Source organism: Solanum lycopersicum, chromosome 4, assembly GCF_036512215.1.
Source record: "Solanum lycopersicum chromosome 4, SLM_r2.1".
NCBI lineage: Eukaryota > Viridiplantae > Streptophyta > Magnoliopsida > Solanales > Solanaceae > Solanum > Solanum lycopersicum.
Genome location: NC_090803.1, coordinates 45,128,215 through 45,154,872, shown reverse-complemented (window position 1 = coordinate 45,154,872; position 26,658 = coordinate 45,128,215). Strand labels below are relative to the sequence as shown.

The 26,658-nt window shown below is 30.8% G+C and overlaps 1 long non-coding RNA gene across 1 annotated transcript; it reads right to left on the bottom strand.

Annotated features, from left to right (window-relative positions):
* Window positions 1–9,169: 9,169 nt before the first annotated feature.
* Window positions 9,170–24,553, bottom strand: LOC112941361 (uncharacterized). Its single transcript, XR_003246523.2, has 2 exons — window positions 23,580–24,553; window positions 9,170–9,423 (listed from the first exon to the last, which is right to left on the bottom strand). It is a non-coding gene; the product is annotated as an uncharacterized lncRNA (long non-coding RNA).
* Between the last annotated feature and the right edge of the window lie 2,105 nt (window positions 24,554–26,658).

The following is a 26,658-nucleotide window of genomic DNA, read 5'->3' as shown; positions in this document are numbered from 1 at the left end:
AGTTGTTGATGAGATTCCTGCAAGCTTTTTGGATATCACATTTAATTATCTAAGGACAGTTAAGTTTTATGATGTACTATTAGAAGAGGTTGAAATGCAGCTTATTAGGGTTTTATTGGCAAAGTCTCCAGCATTGGTGAAAATGGTAATCAAGCCTCGTCAAATGGAAACTAAAAAATCTCTCAACGTACTCACGGAGATAACAAAGTTTCAACGGGCATCATCTAAAGCAGAAGTCGTGTATCTTGTTGATTAGTAGCGTTATCACAATCCTTCTTAATCTTTTTTAAAATATTTTCGATGTACAAACAAAAACAAGACGTTTGGTTGACAGAGTAGCAAGGCTGTGTTTTGTCTTTGCTTTAAGGTACTTTAAAGATTTTATCTGCTTGGAAACATAAAATTGTGAAGCTTGAATAATGTTTTGAATACTCTGTTTGGGTATAGAGATGGTTTTACATTTCATGCTTTTTATTGATTTAAGATTTTTGTTGTTTATTTTGAAATTATGATGTGTGTTGCAGAATTAACAAAGATTTAGCATGATATTCTTGTTATTGATTCATATCGGAAATAAGACATGGCATTGGATGTTTGAACTGTTACGGGCTAATTGAGGTAGAAAATTAAAAACACATGACGATTTATATATAAAACTCGCAAAAGGAAAAAGAAAATGAAACATTAAATGTGTCTTACTTGTCTTTTCCTTCAATTTTTCTTCTACTCTATATATTCTCTCTAGTTTAATATTTGTGATGCATCTTAAATAAGATATATCACATGCTTTAACATGTAAAATGACCGTATGATATACAAAATATTTAAACGAGAAAACGTATATTACTTGGGAGTTAATATATATACTCTTAGAATCATTAAGAAAAATGAAAAAAGAAGTTTTAGTTGTTAAATAAGAAATCAAATTTGCTCATTATTTCAGATGGGGAATAAAGAGTGATTTCATTCAAATTTTTATTAGAAAAAACCTAAACTAACTATTTCATTTTATTAGTTATAAAAACTAAATCAAATAATATAAAGTTGGATTATTTAGTTTCAACTTTAGTTTATTTTTTTGATTTATTTTATTTTTTATAATTACACGGTGATTGACAAAGATATTAAATATATTTTCAAAATCTTCAAAAAATGATAAAATTCACATAAATATAAAATACTTTCAACATTCGTTATAAAATAAATTGTTAACTTCAAAACTGAAACTACAATAGTATAATTTAACTTTCATCCTAATTCAAAATAAAATAATTTCAAAAGCTTGTCTCTTCAGTTTTTTCGAACACCTCCATTTGAGAAGACAAAGAGAGTAGAGTGCTTCCCATTCATCCTCTCTCAAGTTCTTCTTCTTCTCTGTTAACACAAACCCTCTGCTTTTATGGTTCTTGTTCTATAGAATTTTGATATCAAGATTGCATTTTTATTTTTTGGGTATGCTTTAATATGATGAAATTGAAGTGGGTTTTGCTTAAAACTTGATGGGGTTAATGTTTTTTCAAGGACATGGTGTGTTGGTAGGTGTAGGTCTATCATGGATGTGTTTCAATAGTGGCGTAATTAGGATTTTTACTATGTTAAAATAGGAATAATATGTTTCTATGTTTTGGATAACTAAAACAACACTTATTTTACTTGGATTTGATACACTTGAGTTGTTGGTCTTTCGAAAATAATCTCTTTTTCAGAACACAAGTAAACTAGGTAGTATGTACTCTAACCGGACAATTTCGAGATTCCTTACATATTGTGTTCTTGTTTATTTTCTGCAAATTATTGTTGTAGTAGTTATTTGATGTTATGCTTCCAAATGGGAAAATAACAACTTTTACCTCCGTGATGTACTTAGAAACCATCCTGATAATGTAATTGATGACATTCTACTGAGGTTGCCTTTACGAAATGTTGTGAGGACAAGCATCTTATCAAAGAAATGGAATATAATTGGCATAGACTTCCACAACTGAAATTTGATCAAACACTTTGGAAAACAACAGAGGACTTGATATCAATTGATATATTTCCTCTCTAGGAATGACATTCAACATCTTGTCCTTAAACCTCCATTTAGGAGTAAGTCATATTGCCTTCTGCATATTTTACATGTTCACAATTGAGGTATCTATTTCTAAAGGACTGTCAAATATGTCCTCATCCGGTCTTTGAGGGATTTGATTAGTTAATTAACTTAGCACATATTGAAGTCAATATTTCTTCTAAATTTTTTGGAAGTATAATCTCACATTGTCCGTTGCATGAGCATTTGGTGCTGCAACACAACGCTATTGCAAATCACATTGAAATTAGTTCTCCCAAGCTGAGGTCAATTAACTTCACTGGGAATATAAGGTATTAAAATTTAGAGAATTTCCCTCTTCTTTCTAAAGTTTCATATGAGCCTACAGAATTTTCTGTAGAGGTAGAACATGATGTTGATAAGATTTTTGAGTCTATTCCTGCTCTCGATAATCTCTGTTGGAATCACGAGTATGTTCAGGTAATATAGCTTTATAACTTGCATTTCCATACCTTTGAGTCATCCTGATTTTCGACATTTTCTTCCTAGGACATGTATATTGGACCGGCTCCCATATGGTCTTTACTATTTTAAATTCCTTCACATATCTTGCATTAATTTACGAGTATTCTTTGATCTCTTATTTGCTCTTTGCTTGATAAGAAGCTCTCTAAATTTAGAAGAAATTGAAATTGAGGTTGTTAATGATGTTTATTTCTCCCTCTCTTATTCGTATGCATTTGACTTTCTTATGATCTTCAATTTTAAAGCAAGGCTGATGGTTTTTCTTAATCTTTCTTAGAACTATTTTGAACATTCGCGCCGGGAGGATGTTGATAATATTCCTGAAAGTTTCTTGGATATGACATTTAATCACCTGAAGACAGTAAAGATTTATAATTTAACAGTAGTAGCAGCTGAAATGTATCTTATCAATGTTCTATTGGCCAACTCCCCAACAATGATCAGAATGATAACCAAGCCCTGTGAAATGGAAGATAAAAAAACTTTTAATGTACTCGCTAGGTTAAAAAATTTCTGCGTACATCATCTAAAGCACAAGTTGTGTATAGCGTAGATTAGAATCCATATTACGATCTTCTTTGATCTTAACTAGTCTTTAATCAGATCAAAATCTTTTGCTAAACTATTTGAAATCGTAAAAACAATGTTGATATAGCAGTAAGGCTATTATTTTGCATTTGTCACTGTGAAGGCCATCAGTTTATGAACATAGGTGAATCTGGATGGATGTTTTTAATTAATCTGTTTCAATGTCTGTTCTTTGAATGATCTATGGGATGACGCTTTGGTTGGTTATTGATCTTTTTAATATATTCATTGTGGTCCTCATGGTCATTGTGCTTTGTTTTTTATTTGATATGATCATGACATGAGTTGAGCGTAACTGGAATAGTGAGGATTCATATTGTCGATTTAAACTAGTTGTTTTATGAGACTCGATGACATTGTTCACACATTGTTCTGAATAGTGAGAAAGAATGAAATTCGATAAATTCCCTTGATCTTAATGGTTAGTAATCAATACCCCTTTTGAATTGAAGAGATAATCCCTTTCAACAACATTTTTCAATGAAAATTATGATACAATATACATTATAAGCTGAAATTGAATTTCAACAATATTATTCTTACAAGCTCAATATTACAATTCCACATCCCAGAAAAAGTATCTCTAAAAAGAGGAAAAAGGGAAAAAAAGGGGGATGGGGGTGGGGTCAGTTGTTCATAAATAACTTTTTTTCCTATACTGCCAGAACATATCTCATTCCTTTATGGAGCTTCCATATAATCATATATATACAAGCTCAATCGAGCCCTACCGTAGACAAAAAGTCTGGTATATAAGTGGAGAAGAGTAAATGGGCGAGTCTATCATCCACTGAGTTATGAACCGTGCACTATTGACCCTCGAGGACTTCTTGGTTATAAAAAAAACAACTAAAAAAACAAGCTCAATAACATACAACAATATTACTTGATCGTTCTATCTTACATTCCCTTTTTTCATCTAATTGACTATTTTTTATAATCTAAAGCAGAAGTTGTGTGTCGTGTTTATTTGTATCGTTATCAGAATCCTTCTAAATCTTTAGTTAAAATGTCTTGGAAGTACTAACAGATACAAGACCTTTGGTTGATAGAGTAGTAAGGCTGTGTTTTGCCTTTTCTTTAAGGTACTAAAAAGATATTATCTGCTTGGAAACATAAAATTGTGAATGTTTTTAATACTATGTTTGGTAACAGAGATGGTTTTTACATTCATGCTTGTTCTTAAATGATGTATGATGTGAGACTTTTGTTGTTTATTTCAAAGTTATATTGTGTGTTGACTTCTCTTAGGGAGCTTGCAACATTAAGTGGAAACTTACTTTTTGGCTAGTAGGAATTTCTTTCCTGTTAAGGGATTAGTCTAAGTTAGATCGAGAAGTATTTATGTCGGACATGATTCGTCCTCATCTGTTAACAAGAAACTAGAAGCAGCATCATTTAATCTGGGGTTCTTGTGTTGATGTTTATTTTGGAGAATCATAATAGAAATATTAGATATTAATGTGATTATAAATTATTTTATTAAAATTTAGAGTGAAAATATGTCTATTTTATTTTATAGTAGTTATTTGTTTTTCTCATTACAAAAAAACATAAATAAAAATGATAAATTTCATTAGTTTGGACTTTAAGAATCTTTTTCTCAAGGTTTACAAACTTGATTACATTTACAAAAATAGAAAAGAAATAATTTTAGGGATAAATGAGATCAAAATGATTGGAAAATTATCTGTAAAATGTGAACAACTAATACAAGACTATGAAAAGACTTTCCTTTTGAAACAGCCTAAAAAAAGAGTAAATATCACATAAATTAAGGGAAAAAGAAAGTAAAAATTAATGTTATTATTTATTTAGAGAAATTGGCACGTATATTTAGTTACTGAAAATTTACTTTGATCTGTCCAATTTAATCCACTTAATTTTTTTTGCATGTGACATTTAATACCTCAAAATAGTTAAAATTGATTGTGTAGGCCTGTTACAAATTTAACTTTCTTGATGTTATGACTTTTTTAATTTAGGAAATTGTCCTTTTTATGTATAAGAGATACAGAAATACCAAGAGATATCATTTGTTCAGTATTATAGACTCAAAATTTGTACATTTTAACTAATTTTATGTAAGGGCGAATCTAGAAGGAGAAAAGGTATATTAATTTGAATTTTCTTGAAAACAAATATATATTATATATATAAGATTTTTTGGTGTTTATATATAAATTTAAATTCCTCAGTGTTAATTTCTTTGTACATTGTAAGGCGTTTACATTTCACTTAATTAATTACCAATTTTTTTTTGCAGTCCTTCAAAAAAATTAGAGATTTTGTAGTAGTATGAAATTTTTTATACATATTCATAAAATATTTTTATCAATAATGTTATTCTGTACTAAATTATTTTAAAGAACTAATAAAACAAATAAACTTAGGAAAAAATGAGTTGAGTTGTGCCTTGACTCATTATCTGCCCAGATTTGGCTCAATTCATATTAATCAAATCAAATTTAGTTTGGATTGCATCTTGACCCGTTTGATATCTTGACCCATTATGATTGACCTAAGATTGATCCAATTTGCTCAATTACCGTCCCTAACAATGCCTAAGATTAAAATAGAAGAAAAATCAATGAAACATAAAGTCTTTAATTTTTAAGCCCATAAAACTAGGCTTTGAATTTCGCTACAGCCCTTATTGCTTATTAAGTTTATTGATGCACATGAAGTCTTCAATTTTTAAGCCCATTTTTGCTTGTTATAGACACAGATTTTTATATTCTACTATGATATAAGATTTTATACAACCACTATTAAGATTGATGAAAGAAAAATATGTTAGAATGGGCATTTAATAAACTTCAACAATATTTTTTTGATAGATTTAATACATCATGTTAGGTATCTAACTAAAAGAAAGAGAATGATTCTTATTTAGTCCTAGAACCCACAAATTCCAAAAAGAAATAGTTATGGAAAAACATAATAAAGTTTTTAAGTATTAAATCTTTTTCAGGTGGCGTAGAGAGTGTTGAAAGCAAATGACAAGTAAAAGTTATGAAGGAAAGAAAATTAATCAATATTCAACATATGTCCTTTATTAATTGATCATTTTAACATTATTAGTATAGAGATCTCACAAAAGTATGTATAAATAAAGGATGTATTGATGATTATAATGTTGAGTTACAAACTTCTTACATAGGAGAAAAGTCCTATTCTAGTTATACTAGGAGTCCTACTACAATAGAAATAATTACATGAGTAGTAATTTATTACAAGTGAAATACCTTATCCTAATCAACTCCTACAATGTTCAGTTTCTTAATCGTACAAAACTTAGGATTTAGTAGTCTAATCCTTGTATGAATCTAGCTCTAACTAGTCATCCTGCTTCAATGGACTTGTTCCTTCGACGTGTTCCATCAGACGTCAAGCTTCCTTCAACACTTCCCCTCAAGCTAGTGAGTAGAGAAATTGTAACTCCTAGCTTGCTGCGAAAACCAGAAAAAAAAAACTATTTTGTTAAGGCTTTGGTATGAATATCAGCTAGCTGATCCTTAGACTTTACAAATTAAGTAAGAAGTTGTCCCGTGCCCCTTTCTCACGAACAAAATAATAGCCCAGTTTAATATGTTTGGTTCTAGCATGCATAACTTGATTAATCGTCATGTACAACACACTAATATTATATTAATACAATGTAGGAACATATCGAAGGAACACTCCAAGGTCATGAAGATGATATAAAATCCAAATCATTTTTGCGGCAGTGGAGGCTAGTGCTCTATAATCCGCTTCAGCGCTCGATTGAGCTACTCTGCTCTTTTTCTTCGAGGTCTAAGAATACAATTTGCACCTATGTAGATACTAAAACCTGTAGTTGATCTCCTCGTATTTCTACAACCTCCCCAATCAGCATTTGAGTAGTCATACAACTTACATGGTGATTGTGAAATAATTCTGATTCCAAAGTGTAGAGTACCTTTGATGTACTTGAGTATCATTTTTACTCCTTGAAAATGTTCAACGTTTGGGCTTTGCGTAAATTCGCTTGCTAAATTTACAGCATGAGTGATATCAGGTCTTGTTAGGGTCAAATATTGAAGACTCCCTAATATAATTCTTTAAAATGATGCATATACAACACTTCCCACAGCTTCATGCAAACCATGTTTTCTAGCCAAAGGAGTGGCTACAGCCTTTGCAAAAGTCATATCTGTGTTTGCCAACATCTCAGCGCCATACTTGCTTTGGTTTAAGTGAATTCCACCTTTGAAATAGTTCACCTCAATTCCTAAAAAGAAGTGTAAAGGGCCAAGATCTTTCATGGAAAACTTCTTTCCAAGTTGTAGAACCAACTCTAAAACATGAGATGAGTACTACCTATGACACTAATATCATCCACATATAACAAAGAGAAATATTTTTCTTTTGTGAGTTTGCAAAGTAAATAGGGAAGGGTCAGTCTTACTACAAATAAAACCAAGGTGTAAGAGATGCAGGTTAAACCTATAAAACAAGACTCTTGTGGCTTGTTTAAGACCATACAATGCCTTTTTAAGTAGACATACACCCTGAGGATACTAGGGATCAATAAAACTAGGGGGTTGACTCATGTACACCTCCTCTTGTAAGAAGCCTTGTATAAACACATTTTTGACTTCTACATGTCTAAATTTGCACTTTGAACTGACAACAATGGATAGAACCACCTTAATAGTTGTAGCTTTAACCACATAACATAATATTTCTTCAAAATCTAGCCCTTCAAGCTGTGAGAATCCCATTGCCACAAGTCTCGGCTTATACCTATCTATTGTCCCATCAACTTTTAATTTTCTCTTGAACACCCATTTTGATCTAACCAAGTTCATATCAGGAGATTTAGGCACAAAAATTTATGTCTTGCTAGTATGTAAAACACCAATTTCTTCTTGCATTTCTGCAAGCCAATAGGTGATTTTAGTGCTTCCTTAGTAGTATTTCGTTCTCTCACAATTTATGTGTTGTTGCTAGCAACAAGTAACAAGTGTCGTTCCTTTGCCTTGTTCCTGGTGATCATATGATGCCCTTGTTGTGCAGGAAATACCTCAACTGTACATTAATGAAAACCGTGGAATGGAGTGTACCATTGTCAACTTGAAGGTCAACTGCTACATAAACTAAAGTGGTTGTTTGATGATGATCATTGGTTGGACCTTTCAGAGCAACTTTTTCCTCACTTCTGCTGGCATATTCAAAATTTGCACATGGAGTTTCAATGTTAATGTACGGATCTTCAAATTCAACCTGTTCTTTAACATCTGATATTGTTCTTTAGAGGTTAATAATACTCTTATCATCAATGAGTACATGAGGTGTAACATCATTATCAATAGTAATGGGCAGGCTAGCAACCTGTACTTCCCCTGAATCATAATTATCAGTGGTCTACAGTTTAGAGAAAGATTTAACAAAAGTAGCAAGGTGAGGTGAGACATCAATGTTTGTCTGATATTCCTTTGCACACACATAAGGTAATGTGTTTTCATCAAACACAACATGTCTGAATATGTAAACCCTCCTTAAAGCCTCATTCTCTTGAATTAAAGTTATTATTTCCTCTTTTTTATAAGTAGTTTCCTCTTCCCCTGCCTCATTGGGAAGATAATGCCATGTTATTGTTTTGTTAAGGCAATTCTTCTTCCTCCTCCCCCATATGAAAACCCCTAAGAGCATTAACAAACTTATTAGACGTAGGATATGGTGTCTTAACTAGCATGACAGTCCTGAAGGTCGTGTAATTATGACCTAGACCTCTAGGAAAATTAATCATTTTTTCTATTTTCATCTACAGACTGGTGAATGGTTGCAAAAAAATCACATATGCCTTTGAATTACTTAATGTATTCTTTAATTGTTTGAGTTCCTAGCCTCACATTGTCAAAACCCAAAATGAGCCGCGAGTGGCACCCACACTTATCCTACTATGTGAGCGAACCAACCAATCTAAATCCCAACATTTCAAACATAAAAATAATGCGGAAGACTTAAAACTCATTAACAAAAACAATAATCAACTTCTAAAACTCAAACTCATCATTATCCCCAAAATCTGGAAGTCATCATCACAAGAACATCTATTCTCAAATTTCTAAATCTAAGAGTATCTAAGAAACTAAACATAAATAACAGCTAGTCTATGCCAGAACTTGAAGGCATCCGGACATGAAGAAGAAGATCCAGTCCAAGCTAGAAGCTTTAGCTCACCCTGAAATCTGGTGTGACGAAGACTGGCTAGAGTTGCAGTTGAGTTGAAGATGACGGTACGTTTACTGCACTCCACAAATAATAAAAAGAATACATACAAGTAGGGGTCAGTACATAACACAGGTACTGAGTAAGTATCATCGGTAAAATCAAGATAGAAAACAGTATATATCAGATAATATCATAAAATCAACTACAATACTCAACAAGTAGCAACAACAAGTACTATAATCATTAATAAGTACGTCAAGTACACCCATGAGGAAGCAAGCCTCCATACCATACTCCTTTGGGGAAATAGGTTCATTAAATTTGAGTATATTACAATAATTCAAGATTCACTCTCTTTATTCCTCTTTTGTCGGAACGTGACACTCCGATCCCCTAATACTACGTGTCGGTTCGTGACACTCGATCCCCCTAATACTACGTGTCGGTTCGTGACACCCGATCCCCCTATTACTACACTGTCGGTTCATGACACCCTATCCCCTATTACTACGTGCCGGTTCGTGACACCCGATCCCCTATTACAACGTGTCGGTTTGTGACACCCGATCCCCCTATTACTACTTGTCGGTTCGTGACACCCGATCCCCTAACCTCATTCTTTTTGTTTATCGAGCCTTCTTTTATATCAAGGCATCATCATTAACAGACAGAGTTTTAGATTTAAGGTTCACAACCTTATCTTTCCAACCCATTACAATTACATAATTACATCATGCAAGCACACAATTAAGCATATAGAAGACTTTACAATTCTACCCAACACATATCATTCGCTATTAAAATTTTACTATGAATAACATAAAAACCATAACCTAGCTCCACCGAAGAATTGTGATCAAGAAAGCTAATCCTCAAAATCTTTGCTTTCTTCTTGTCCCTCTCTCAATCGATCGTTTCTCCCTTTCTCTCTCTGTTCTTTCTATATTTCTTATTCAACCCTTTTTCTTTTACCCTAATTAGCATATAATTAAGTATAAAAGATGACAAAAGTAACCCACTAATTAATTCAAGGTTATCTCCTTTAACCCTCAAGAAATTGGATTATTAATATTCAACCACTAACTTTATAATTATAAGCAGGAATAGTCCAAAACGCCCCTTAAAATATTAAACTGAAATCCGACCCAGTCAAGGTTACGCAGACTGTGACGGTCCGTCATGCCCATAACGGTCCGTCGTGGGATCTGTCGTCTTAGCCAATTTTTCCAGAAATAAAATCTGCTGCTCAAAACGACTAAACAGGTCGTTACACACACTTTGTAGTTGTTACTTTATTTGGAACTTCTTATCTTTAGTTGCTTGAAAATATTTTTCTCCCAAGAATTCCCACATCTCCGTGGCAGTTGAGTAGACTACAATCAGGTACATGCTTTCTTCTGTCAAGGTGCCCTATATCCAACTCCTTCGTAACATATCCTTATCCTCCCAATCATCAACAGTGTTGTTGTCTTCTGCACCCTTTCGCCTATTACACTTTTCTCAGTAGTCTGTCCATTGAAACAGGTCGCTCAACTTGGTTCTGTGATAATTTAGGTTAATCTCATCACTTGAATCAACTAAGTCATTTGTGTCCTCCATATAAGATAATTCATTGTCTTAAGTTTATTTTGATCTAATACGTTAAATAGCAGAAAAAACTTTATTTGTCAGATACAACTTATAAATCTCACGAAAGTGTGTAGAAATCAAGGATGTATTGATTATTATAATGTTGAGTTAAAATCTCCTTATATAGGCGAAGAGTCCTATTCTAGTTATACTAGGAATCCTACTACAATACAAATAATTACATGAGTAGTATTGTATTACAAGTCAAATACATTATCCTTGTTGACTCCTATAATATTCAATAGCTTAGTCGTACGTAACTTAAGATTTAGTAGTCTAATCCTAGTAGGAGTCTAACTCTAACTCATCAGTCTACTTCGATGGACCTGTTCCTTCGACGTGTCCCATCACTCGTCAAGTTTCCTTCAACAGTTAGTACACATAATTGATAAAAAAAAAAACTTAGTGATGGCTTAAGCTAGATAGTGTCCTAAAGCTAAAAATAAGTTTGAGGACGAATTTTTACAATTTTTTATTTTTATGTGAAATTCCAGTTATTTCTTTCTTTTTAATAAAAATAGTTTTATTTTTATTATATTAAACTAAAGTTATATATATACCAATTTTTTTTAATCTTGTGGTCTTAAACATATCATGTGGAGGTTAAATTTAAAATTGATCAATATAAAAGAGTTCCATACAAATTAAAACATTCATTTTTTTGCTACAAAAAGCTTACGATAATTTTATTGTTACTAAAACATTAGGCCTTTAAATTTTTTGGAGCCTAAGACATATGCCTAATCTTTAAAGGCATAGAGCAATCCTATGAATAAACCTAAGTAAAACAATAATAATAAAAGTATTTTTTTTTTAAAAAAAGAACAATAGTATACTATGATGATGGGTGTACCTAAATTCATTGTGTAATGGCAGCAACAAAATTAGTTATTTCTTGTTTCCTCCTAAGATTTGTAGTTTTTTTTAAAAAAAATTAAACTATTAAGAAAAAGTAAAATATTTGTGTAATTCTAATTATGTTTTCTTGAGAAAATATAGGCTAAAGGCATATGGACTTATGGCTTAGTCTTGGATAACGAATATCACCTTTTTCACCTATCAATATTTTGTTTTAAATTTATAGGAATCTGATTTATCATTCAAGTCTTGATGGTTTTAGGTTTTACAAAATAATACCATTTCTCATGATTTTTGTGTTCTTATTAATAGCTTATACAAAAATTAAAATTTCAGAATGTGTTTTTTATTATGTTTCACCAAAATATTGAAATTAAGTGTGTAGTTCACTAAAATAATATTTTATGCTTCATGTAGATCAAGTGTTCAGGGTCATATATCCCAAAAGAAGTTAATTGTAATACTAGTATTAGTTGTACCAGAGTTAAATATACGGTCAAACAAACACATGCCATTCCTATAGTATTTTGATTTTAGCACTCAATACTATAAATTTCTAGTACAATAAGTATAAAATCACTAATTTAAACGTCTAAGTTTTTTTTTTCAAATTCTATACACAAATACTTGATATGTGTTTGATTTAACCTAAGCCAAACAAATTTATATCAAGAGTTGCAGATTAAATATATCAATGCAAATGTCAGCTACTAATAATTTCTTTTGCATTTTTTAAACATGGAAAAAGGTTACATTTGCCTCCTATTATGCACCTTTTCTTTTAATCTTAGAGTTATGATATGTTTATTTGTTGTTCGTGTAGAGTGTACATTGAACTTACCTATCTTACTTTTATTTATTTTCTACAGATTATCATTCCTCCGGATGAACAATGTCTTAGTTTACCTTCTCCTGATCGACTTAAGAACCTTAACATTCATTTAATCGAAGAGATTCTAAGTAGGTTGTCTTTTCGAGATGTTGTAAGAGTTACTACACTTTTGAAGGACTGACAATATATTTGCTGGAGAATTCCACATCTGAAGTTTGATCAAATAGTGTGGAAAACACCCGAGGACTTGACATCCCCTACCATTGCATTTATTCCGATTCTTGATAGTTTCCTCAGGTTTCATAGAAGAATAATACTGAAGGTCACCTTCAATATTATTAGTATAATAGTGTGTCCTAATGTTGATCACATTCAACATTTTGTCCTTAAACTTCCATTTATTTATCCTCTATATAGGTTGCCCAACTTCTTTTTCTATTGTTCAGCATTGTGGCATTTGTATTTCATGGAATCTAAAATACAACTTCCATGTTTCTTTTAGGGATTTAGTATGTTGATTAGGGTAAAATTTAAATATGTCACATTATCTACTAATACGTTTGAAAGTTTGATCTCTAATAACCCGTTTCTTGAGGATTTGGTGCTAAAAGACAGACAATCTGTACCTCATAAGTATTACTGCTCTTAATCTAAGGTCATTTGTCTTTTCTTGCGATATACAATTGATATATCTTGAAAATATTCCTGTTATTCCCAATGTTTTGTATGCGCCTAGAGAATTTGTTCTAGAGGATGAAGATGATTTTCTCAGTATTTTTTCCTCTATCCCTGCTCTTGAGTCTTTCAGCTGGGATCTTTTTGGGGTAATGTTCCTTCATTTAACTTAATGGTAATGCATTTTTATGTGTACTTTTATTTTGACTTTGAGTAATCCTGATTTTGTCATTTTATATGTAGTTGGATAATGTATCAACTGAACTTATACCAAAAAGGCTTCTATCAGGTCTTAACTGTCTGAAATACCTTTACATATGTTGGACTACTCTTGGAGAGTTTTTTAGCTTTCGTTTATTACTTGCAATGTACGAAGTTCCCCAAATTTGGAAGAAATTGAAATTAAGGTCGTCAGTAATGCTTATTTTTCTCTCTATCTTTTCCATGTTTTTATATTCGTGTGTAATGATTTGATGGTTTTTTTCTTGATTTTTCTTAGGAATGTATCCTTAGTGATGGATATTATTTCGAATGTGTGAACCAACAAGTTGTTGATGAGATTCCTTCAAGCTTTTCGGATATAACATTTAATCATCTAAGAACAGTTAAGATTTATGATGTACTATTAGAAGAGGTTGAAATGCAGCTTATCAAAGTTTAATTGGCAAAGTCTCCAGCACTGGTGAAAATGGTAATCAAGCCTCGTCAAATGGAAACTAATGAATCTCTCAATGTATTCATGGAGATAACAAAGTCTCAATGGGCATCATCTAAAGCAGAAGTTGTGTATCTTGTTGATTAGTATCGTTATCACAATCCTTCTTAATCTTTGGCTAAAATGTTTTGGAAGTATATACAAAAATGAGACGTTTGGTGGATGAGTAGTAAGGCTGTTTTTTGCCTTTACTTTAAGGTACTATAAATATTTTATCTTCATGGAAACATAGAATTGTAAAAGTTTTGAATACTCAGTTTGTCAACAGAGATGGGTTTTACATTTCATGGATGCTCTTAAATGATATATGATTTGAGTCTTTGGTTGTTTATTGCAAAGTTATGTTATTTATTGAATTCTCTCAGGGAAACTTACTTTTTTGTTAGTAGGAACTTCTTTCCTGTCAAGGGATTAGTCCAAGTTAGGTCAAAGTTTTTTATTTAGGACATACTTTTAGACTAGTAAAGTCTAGGATAACTTTCTATGTTATTCACATATGAAACTAGAGGAAACAATCAAGAATAGGAATAAATCAAATGGTATGGGATGTCAAGTCCTCTGGTGTTTCCCAAAACTTTTGATCAAAATTAACCTGTTAATTTTTTGGCAAATATTTTGCCATTCCTTAGAAAGTGTACTAGTTCTTATATATCTTGAAAAGACAACCTATTTAAAATGTCAACAATTAAATGAATGGCAAGATTGCTAAGTCGATCAGGAGAAGGTAAACATAGTCTTTGTTCATCCGGAGGAATGATAATTTGTAGAAATTAAAAAAGAATACGATTTTTAAGGACAGAATATATGCTACACGAACAACAAACAAACATGTCACAACTTTAAAAATAAAAGAAAAGGTGTATAATTCGTAGATGACACTTGAATTGATTTCTTTAGTTTGAAACTTTTGATGTAAAATTGTTTGGATTAGGTTAAAGTAAACACATATAAAATATTTTTGTATAGAAATTGAAGAGAACCTAGCAGTTCAATTTAGTGATGCGATACTTATTGTACTACAAATTTATAGTAGTGAGTGTTTACATAAAAACACTACATGAATGACATGTGTTTATGCAACATTATAAATCAATAGATAATACTTGACACTTCTTTCAACACTAAAGGAGTAATTTGGTAGTATATATAAAAATAGTACTTGTATTAATTTTAGTACAAATGTTTTACTATAGATTTAACACTTGTACAAAAAATACTACTATATCAGTTAACCTTTTCAGAATATATGACCCCAAACATTTATGCTATATGAAGAATGATTATGTATCCTTAGTGATGGGGATTATTTCGAACTTGTGCCCTGTGATTTTATTGATGAGATTCATGCAAGATTCTCGAATATCACATTTAATCGCCTGAGGATTGTTAAATTTTATGATGTACTATTAGAAGAGAGTGAAATGCAACTTACTCTTAGTAATTTCTTGCTTATTAAAGAATAAATCCAAGTTATACTGAGAAATATGATGGACATACTCATTCCTTTCTATGATGACAAAACTCGAAGAATCATCACACAATTTGGGATTCTTGATTCATGTTTATTTGAAAGTTATGTTGTGTGTTAAATTTCCTTGGGTGAGCTTGACACAATGAGTGGAAACTTACATTCTTTCTTGCTAGTAGAAATTTCTTGTCTGCTAAGGAATTAGTCCAAGTTAGACCGAGAAGTATATATGTTAGACATGATGCTCCGTGATTTGTGAAGAAGAAACTCGAGAAGAATCACCCAATTAGGGATTGGTGAGTTGATGTTTATATCGAAGTTATGTGGTGTGTTGAATTCTTTTGGCGATCGTAAAGTATTGAATGGAAACTTAATTTTTGTATAGTTAGTAGAAATTTTGTTCTCTTAAGGGATTAGTCTTAGTTAAATGGACAAGTATATATGTTACATTATCATTCCTCATCTGTGAAGATGAAACTCAAAGAACATGTCCAACATATATATACTTGTCGGTCTAACTTAGACAAATCCCTTTGCAAACAAGAAATTCGTACAAACCATACAAAAAGTAAGTTTCCATTCAATACTTCAAGATTGCCTAGGAGAATTTAACACATAACATAACTTCGAAATTTACATCAACTCAAGAATCCCAAATTGGATGATGAATCTTATTAAGAAAGGAACATTTCCAACATACTTCTCGTTCTTACTTTGACTAATCTCTTAACAAGCAAGAAATCTCTACTAACCAGACAGAAAGTAAGTTTCCACTCAATGTTTAAACCTCTCCTAGGGAAATTCAACATATATCACAACTTTTAAATAAATATCAACTCATGAATTCCAAATTGGGTGATGCTTCTGGAGTTTCTTCTTCATAGGAGAGGAAGGATAATGTCCAATATATATACATATTGGTATAACTTGGACTAGTTTCTTAGCCAGACAGAAAGTTATGTTTCCAAAGTTCTAGAAAGGATAACATGGACAAAACAGTTTACTCCTTACTTTGTTTGTGGTGTTTCAGAGTTGATTTTTGATAGACCCTCGACATAAAAGAAATATTATGCAGTAAAACCAACATCTAAAAAACAAAAATAAATAAATAAAAAGTAAAATAGGGTTCTTTCTACGTTTCAAAATCCCAAGAAAACTAACATCTACCACAAAACAAAGTACAAAGTGGAAGATCGGGCATCTATTTCACAAAATTAACAACACCCAAATGAGAAAGATTTGACTTTTAAACAAAAAGGGAAAGAAAATTTTAAGCTTATCAACAACTAAAATTACTACTGTAAAAATCCAAAAAAAGTTAGAAAAGTATCAAATACCATATTGCGCACACGTTATCCTTCAACTACTGAACACAAATTTTTATGATTTTGAAGTCTTCAATTTCATCACCGCGGAGTGAAAGAGCGAACTAAAGAAGGAAAGGGGAAGATAGGTTTTCTTCTTAAATTATATTTTACAGAATTGTAATATGGAGTGGGGTGATTGGGGTGGGTGGTGGGGTCAATTAATTATGTTGGTTCCTTAGTTGTATTGTCTTGTCCGTATCAAATTACGTGATACAATTTAATTCGACATTAAAAAAATTAAAAATAAATAGAAAATTGGAATGTGACATGTAATAGAAATCTTATAGATTAATGTGATTATAAATTTACTAAATATGTAGAGATAAATTATGTATTTTTTATTTTAGTTTAGTTATTTATTTTCTCATTTTAAATTTCATAAATATCATTAATTTGATCTTATTGAATTTTTTTCTGAAGTTTTTCAAACTTGATTAATTTACAAAATTAAAAGAGTAATAATTTTGAGGAATAAATGAGATTCAAATGATTGAAATAATTGTCTATAATAAAGGGGACACTAAATATAGGACTATGAAAAGACATTCTTTTGGAAATAACATTAAAAAAGAAGCAAATATCACATAAATTAATGGGAAAAGAGATTAAAATTTATGTGATATGCCCAAATCAGTCCACTTAATATTTTTTGCATGTGACGTTTAACACATCAAAATAGTTAAACTTCATTTTATAGATCAGTTACTAATTCAATTTTCAGATTTTGTGATCTTATTTTATAAAATAATCGTCATTTTTATATATAAGAGATATAGAAAATACCAAGAGATATCATCTGTTCAGTATTATTTACACAAAATTCCTGAATTTTATCCACTTTTATGAAAGGGCGAATCTAGAAGGGGCGAAGGTATATTAATTTAAATTTTCTTGAAAATTTTTTCATATGATATATAAGAGTGTTTTTTGTTTGTTTATATATAAATTTTAAATTTCTCAACATAAATAGTTTTGTACATTGTAAGGCATTTATATTCACTACTTTGATTACCATTGTTTTTAGACGACCATGAAAAATAAGAATGGCAATAAGGTGAACCGGATGTGGGGCAGGATAGGTTTAAGGGTATGTGTGGCGGGGCGGGCTTTAGGTTATGTAGGGCGGGTCTGAAGCGGGGTGGGTTGAAGTGGATTTCTTTTTAATTAATGTGGGTCAATATGAGCTGCGGGTATGTGTGATTTTATGTGGGTTCAAACTTAATTTTAACTTCTTACATGTCATAGAATGACAGAACATTATTTATTAAGATAAATTCATTAAATCTACTGAAATATTCGATATTATAAATGAAGATGGTTCATAAAAAATAATACAATTTCTTACATGATTCACAATTGACCTCTAAAAAATAAAATTTAAAGTCACTATCCTATTAAATTAATACAACTTAAGGAAAAAATGAATTTTTTAAGGAATTTTATTTTTAGTATGAAACATAACTAAGAAAAAAGAAAATATTTTAAAACTAATGCAGGGCGAGTTCACGTGGGACAAGTCTATGTGGGGTAGGGTGGTGCATGGAGGGTTGAAAATGAATATTTTTGCTATGCGGGGCGGGGCAGATTAATAAGATTGTGAGTTAAGCTCAACCCGCACCACCCCCGCCCTACACCGCCCCATTGTCGTCCCTAATGAAAAAGCAGGAGGTTCTGAAGTATAATTCTTTACATATATCCATAAAATAATTTTATCCTAATGTTATACTGTACTAAAATAATTTAAAAGGACAAATAAATTAATTAAACAAGGTGAAAATTGAGTTGAGTTGGATCTAGACTCGTTATCTGCTCCTTTTTGGCTCAATTCATATTGATTCAATTAATTCAGTTTGAATTGGATCTTGAACCGTTTGTTATCTTGACACAATATGATTGACTAAAATTGATCTAATTTGCGCAATTACTATCCGTAACAATGCTTGAGATTAAATAGAAGAAAATCAATGAAACAAATACACTTCTACATGAAAAACTAATCAAAAACTATAAAATAGTTATCCTCTTTTTGATAAATCGCGATTTATTTGAGCAAATGAAGACGAAACTCGAAGAATCAGCACTCTATATTGGATTCTTGATTGATGTTTATTTCGAAGTTATGTTGTGTGTTAAAATTTATTGGGTGAACTTACCACATTGAGTGGAAACTTACTTTCTGTCTAGCTTGTAGAAATTTCTTGTCTCTTAAGGAATTAGTCTAAGTTAGACTGAGAAGTTTATATGTTAGACATGATGCTTCCTCATTTGTGAAAAAGAAAATCGAGAAGAATCTCCCAATTAGGGATTCGTGAGTTGATGCTTATCTCGAAGTTATGTGGTGTGTTGATTTCTTTTGGCGAGCTTAAAGTATTGAACGAAAACTTACTTTTTCTATAGTTAGTAGGAATTTTGTTTGCTTAAGGGATTAGTCTTAGTTAAATGGACAAGTATATATGTTACATTATCCTTCCTCATCAATGAAGAAGAAACTCAAAGATCATGTCCAACATATATATACTTGTCGGTCTAACTTAGACAAATCCCTTAGCAAACAAGAAATTCCTACAAACCATACAAAAAGTAAGTTTCCATTCAATACTTCAAGATCGCCTAGGAGAATTAATCACACAACATAAGTTCGAAATTTACATCAACTCAAGAATCCCAAATTGGATGATGTATCGTCTTAATTAAGGAACATGTCCAACATACTTGTCGTTCTTACTTGGACTAATCTGTTAACAAGCAAGAAATGTCTACTAACCAGACAAAAAGTAAGTTTCCACTCAATGTTTAAACCTCTCCTAGGGAAATTTAACATATAACATAACTTTGAAATAAATATCAACTCACGAATTCCAAATTAGGTGATGCTTCTCGAGTTTCTTGTTCATAGGTGAGGAAGGATAATGTCCAATATATATACATATTTGTATAACATGGACTAGTTCCGTAGCAAGACAGAAAGTTATGTTTCCAATGTTCTAGAAAGAATAACTTGTACACAACAGTTTACTCCTAACTTTGTTTATGGTGTTTCAGAGTTGATTTTCGATAGCCCCTCGACTTAAAAGAAATGCTATGCAGTAAAACCAACATCTAAAAAACAAAAATAATTAAAAAAAAGGAAAATAGGGTTCTTTCTACGTTTCAAAATCCCAAGAAAACTAACATCTACCACAAAACAAAGTACAAAGTGGAAGATCGGGCATCTATTTCACAAAATTAACGACACCCAAATGAGAAAGAGAAAGCTAATTTTAAGCTTATCAAAAACTAAAATTACTACTGTAAACATCCAAAAAAAGTTAGAAAAATATCAAATACCATTTTGCGCACACGTTATCCTTCAACTACTGAACACAATTTTTTATGATTTTGAAGTCTTTAATTTCATCACCACGGAGTGAAAGATGGAACTAAAGAAGGAAAGGGGGAGATAGGTTTTCTACTTAAATTAAATTTACAGAATTGTAATATGGAGTGGGGTGAGTGGGGTAGGTGGTGGGGGCAATTAATTATATTGGTTCCTTAGTTGTATTGTTTTGTCCGTATCAAATTACGTGATACATTTTCATTCGACATTAAAAAAATAAAAAAAAACAGAAAATTGAAATGTGACATGTAATAGAAATCTTATAGATTTATGTGATTATAAATTTACTAAAATTGTAGAGATAAATTATGTAATTTTTATTTTAATTTAATTATTTATTTTCTCATTATAAAAATGATAAATTTCATTAATTTTAATTAAAAAATATTTTTCTGAAGGTTTACAAACATGATTAATTTACATAAATTAAAAAAAGTAATAATTTTAATAATAAATGAGATCCAAATGTTTGAAATAATTATCTATAATAAAGTGGACACTTAATATAGGACTATAAAAAGACTTTATTTTGGAAATAACTTAAAAAAAGAAACAAATATCACATAACTTTATGGGAAAAGAGATTAAAATTGATGTGATATGTCCAATTCAGCCCTCTTAATATTTTTTGCATGTGACATTTAACACCTCATAATAGTTAAACTTCATTTTATAGGTTAGTTACAAATTCAATTTTCGGATTTTGTGATCTTTTTTTTTAAAAAAAATTGTCATTTCAATCTATAAGAGATATAGAAAATACCAAGAGATATCATCTATTCAGTATTATTGACACAAAATTCCTGCATTTTAGCCACTTTTATGCAAGGGCGAATCTAGAAGGAGCGAAGGTATATTCATTTTAATTTTCTTGACAAAAATTTTAGATGATATATATAAGAGTGTTTTTTGTTTGATTATATATATATTTTAAATTTCTCAACATAAATGGTTTGTACATTGTAAGGCGTTTATATTTAATAATTTGATTACCATTGTTTTTAGACGACCATGAAAAATAAGAATGGCAATATGGTGAACCGGATGCGGGGCAGGATAGGTTTAAGGGTATGTGAGGCGGGGCGGGCTTAAGGTTATGTGGGGCATGTCTGAAGCGGGGTGAATTGAAGTGGATTTCATTTTAATTAATGTGGGTCAAGGTGGGCTGCGCGTATATGTGATTTTATGTGGGTTCAAACTTAATTTTAACTTCTTACATGTGATAGAATGACAGAACATTATTTATTAAGATAAATTCATTAAAACTACTAAAATATTCAATAATATAAATGACGATGGTTCATAAAAAATAATACAATTTCTTGCATGATTCTCAATTGACCACTAAAAATTAAAATTTAAAGTCACTATCCTATTTAATTAATACAACTTAAGGAAAAAATGAATTTTTGAATGAATTTTATTTTAAGTATAAAACATAACTAAGAAAAAAAAATATTATAAAAATAATGTAGGGCGTATTCATACGGGACAGGTTTATGTGGGGTAGGGTGGGGCAGGGAGGGTTGAATATGAAAATTTTTGCTATGCGGGGCGGGGCGGATTAATAAATTTGTGGGTTATGCTCAACACACTCGCCCCAGCCCTACACCACCCCATTGTCGTCGCTAATGAAAAAGTAGGAGGTTGTGTAGTATAATTCTTTACATATATCCACAAAATAATTTTATCCTAATGTTATTGTGTACTAAAATATTTTAAAAGAACCAATAAATTAATTAAATTGGGTGAAAATTGAGTTGAGTTGGGTCTTGACTCATTCTCTGCTCCTTTTTGGCTCAATTCATACCGATCCAATTAATTCAGTTTGAATTTGATCTTGAACCGTTTGTTATCTTGACACAATATGATTGACTAAAATTGATATAATTCGCTCAATTACCATCCGTAACAATGCTTGAGATTAAATTGAATAAAATCAATGAAACAAATACACTTTTACATGAAAAACTAATCAAAAACTATCAAATAGTTATCCTCTTTTGGATAAGTTGCGATTTATTTGAGCAAATGAAGACGAAACTCGAAGAATCATCACCTAATTTGGGATTCTTGATTGATGTTTATTTCAAAGTTATGTAGTGTGTTAAATTACCTTGGGTGAGCTTGACGCATTGAGTGGAAACCTACTTTCTGTCTAGCTAGTTAAAATTTTTTGTCTGCTAAGGAATGAGTCCAAGTTTGACCGAGAAGTATATATGTTAGACATGATGCTTCCTCATTTGTGAAGAAGAAACTCGAGAAGAATCACCCAATCGGGGATTCGTGAGTTGATGTTTATCTCAAATTTATATGGTGTGTTGAATTCTCTTAGCGAGCTTAAAGTATTGAATGGAAACTTACTTTTTGTAGAGTTAGTACGAATTTATGTTTGCTTAAGGGATTAGTCTTAGTTAAACGGACAAGTATATATGTTGGACATTATCCTTCCGGATATGTGAAGAAGAAACTCAAAGATCATGTCTAACATATAAATACTTGTCGGTCTAACTTAGACAAATCCCTTAGCAAACAAGAAATTCCTACTAACCATACAAAAAGTAAGTTTCCACTCAATACATCAAGCTCTCCTAGGAGAATTTAACACACAACATAACTTCGAAATTTACATCAACTCAAGAATCCCAAATTGGATGATGCATCTTCTTAATAACGGAACATATCCAATATACTTCTCGTTCTTACTTGGACTAATCTCTTAAAAAGCAAGAAATCTCTACTAACCAGACAGAAAGTAAGTTTCCACTCAATAATTCAACCTCTCCTAAGGAAATTCAACACTTAACATAACTTAGAAATAAATATCAACTAACGAATCCCAAATTTGGTGATGCTTGTCGAGTTTCTTCTTCAGAGGTGAGGATGGATGATGTCCAATATATATACATATTGGTATAACTTTGAGTAGTTTCTTAGCCAGATAGAAAGTTAAGTTTCCAAAGTTCTAGAAAGGATAACTCCTAACTTTGTTTGTGGTGTTTCAGAGTTGATTTTCGATAGCCCCTCGACTTAAAAGAAATGTTATGCAGTAAAACAAACATCTAAAAAACAAAAATAAATAAATAAAGGAAAATAAGTTTCTTTCTACGTTCAAAAATCCCAAGAAAACTAACATCTACCACAAAAAAAGTACAAAGTGGAAGCTTGAGCTTCTATTTAACAAAATTAATAACACCCAAATGAGAAAGATTTGATTTTTAATCAAAAAAGAGAAAGAAAATGTTAAGGTTATCAACAACTAAAATTACTACTGTAAACATCCAAAAAAAGATAGAAAAGTATCAAATACCATTTTGCGCACACGTTATCCTTCAACTGCTGAACACACATTTGTATGATTTTGAAGTCTTCAATTTCATCACCGTGGAGTGAAAGAGGGAACTAAAGAAGGAAAGGGGGAGATAGGTTTTCTTCTTAAATTAAATTTTACAGAATTGTAATATGGAGTGGGGTGAGTGGGGAAGGTGGTGGGGCCAATTAATTATGTATGTTCCTTAGTTGTATTGTCTTGTTCGTATCAAATTACGTGATACATTTTAATTCAACATTAAAAAAATTAAAAATAAACAGAAAATTTGAATGTTGCATGTAATAGAAATCTTATAGATTAATGTAATTATATATTTACTAAAAATGTAGAGATAAATTATGTAATTTTTTATTTTAATTTAGTTATTTATTTTCTCATTATAAAAACGATAAATTTCATATTGGTATAACTTGGAGTAGTGCCTTAGCCATACAGAAAGTTAATTAAGTTTCCAATGTTCTAGAAAGGATAACATGTACACAACAATTTACTCCTAACCTTGTTTGTGGTGTTTCAGAGTTGATTTTCAATAGCCCCTCGACTCAAAAGAAATGTTATGCAGTAAAACCAACATCTAAAAAACAAAAATAAATAAATAAAGGAAGATAGGGTTCTTTCTACGTTCAGAAATCCCAAGAAAACTAACATCTACCACAAAAAAAAGTACAAAATAGAAGGTCGGGCTTTTATTTCACAAAATTAACAACACCCAAATGAGAAAGATTTGATTTTTAAACCAAAAGAAAAAGAAAATTTTAATCTTATCAACAACTAAAATTACTACTGTAAACATCCAAAAAAAGTTAGAAAAGTATCAAACACCATTTTGCGCACACGTTATCCTTCAAATGCTGAACACAAATTTGTACGATTTTGAAGTCTTCCATTTCATCACCGTGGAGTGAAAGACGGAACTAAAAAAGGAAAGGGGGAGATAGGTTTTCTTCTTAAATTAAAATTTTCAAAATTGTAATATGGAGTGGGGTGAGTGGGGTGGGTGGTGGGGGCAATTAATTATGTTTCTTCCTTAGTTGTTTTGTCATGTCCCTATCAAATTACGTGATACAATTTAATTCGACATTAAAAAAATTAAAAATAAATAGAAAATTTGAATGTGACATGTAATAGAAATCTTATCGATTAATGTGATAATAAATTTACTAAAAATGTACAGTTAAATTATGTATTTTTTATTTTAATTTAGTTATTTATTTTCTCATTACAAAACTGATAATTTTCATTAATTTGAACTTAAAGATTTTTTTTTTGAAGGTTTTCAAACTTGATTAATTTACAAAATTAAAAAAGTAATAATTTTAAGAATAAGAAAGATCCAAATGATTGAAATAGTTATCTATGATGAAGTGGACACTTAATATAGGACTATGAAAAGACTTTCTTTTGGAAAGAACTTAAAAAAAGAAGCAAATGTCACATAAATTAATGGTAAAAGAGATTAAAATTGATGTGACGTTTAACACCTCAAAATAGTTAAGCTTCATTTTATCAAATTCTATTTTCGGATTTTGTGATATTTTTTTAAAAAAATATCATCATTTATATATATATGAGATATAGAAAATACCAAGAGATATCATGTGTTCAGTATTATTGACATATAATTCCTGCATTTTAGCCACTTTTATGCAAGGGCAAATCTAGAAGGGGCGAAGGTATATTCATTTGAATTTTCTTGACAAAGATTTTGTATGATATATATAAGAGTGTTTTTTGTTTGTTAATATATAAATTGTAAATTTCTCAACATAAATGGGTTTGTACATTGTAAGGCGTTTATATTCACTAATTTGATTACCATTGTTTTTCGACGACCAAGAAAAATAAGAATGGCAATAAGGTGAACCGGATGCGGGGCAGGATAGGTTTAACGGTATGTGAGGCGGGGCGGGCTTTAGGTTATGTGGGGCAGGTCTGAAGTGGGTTGGGTTGAAGTGGATTTCATTTTAATTAATGTGGGTCAAGGTGGGTTGCGGGTATATGTGATTTTATGTAGGTTCAAACTTAATTTTAACTTCTTACATGCCATAGAATTACAGAACATTATTTATTAAGATAAATTCATTAAAGCTACAAAATTATTCAATATTATAAATGAAGATGGTTCATAAAAAATAATACAATTTCTTGCATGATTCTCAATTGACCTCTAAAAAATAAAATTTAAAGTCACTATCCTATTAAATTAATAAAACTTAAGGAAAAAATGAATTTTTTTAATGAATTTTAGTTTTAGTATCAAACATAACTAAGAAAAAAGAAAATATTATAAAAATAATGCAGGGCGAGTTCATGCGGGACAGGTCTATGTGGGGTAGGGTGTGGAAGGGAGGGTTGAAAATGAAAATTTTTGCTATGCTGGGCGGGGCGGATTAAAAAGTTTTTGGGTTAAGCTCCACCCGCACCAGCCCCGCCATACACCGCCCCATTGCCATCCCTAATGAAAAAGTAGGAGGTTGTGTAGTATAATTCTTTACATATATCCATAAAATAATTTTATCGTAATGTTGTTGTGTAGTAAAATATTTTAAAAGAACAAATAAATTAATTAAACTAGGTGAAAATTGATTTGAGTTGGGTCTTTACTCATTATCTGCTCCTTTTTGGCTCAATTCATATTGTTCCAATTAATTCAGTTTGAATTGGATCTTGAACCGATTGTTATCTTGACACAATATGATTGACTAAAATTGATCTAATTCGCTCAATTACCATCTGTAATAATGCTTGAGATTAAATAGAGGAAAATCAATCACAAAAATACACTTGTTCATGAAAAACTAATAAAAAACTATCAAATAGTTATCCTCTTTTGGATAAGTCGCGATTTATTTGAGCAAATGAAGATTAGCCTAGAAACGCCTAATATTAAAACCAAATATTAGATAGTTGTGTTTATATACTTTTTCTATGAATTAAAATATTATCTATTAATAGTAATTATTTTAAGCATTCACTACTAATATTACTAATATGATAGTTGCATATAGTAAATTAGTTGTACCATATAATTTTTATTTAATAAAAATAATTTAATAGA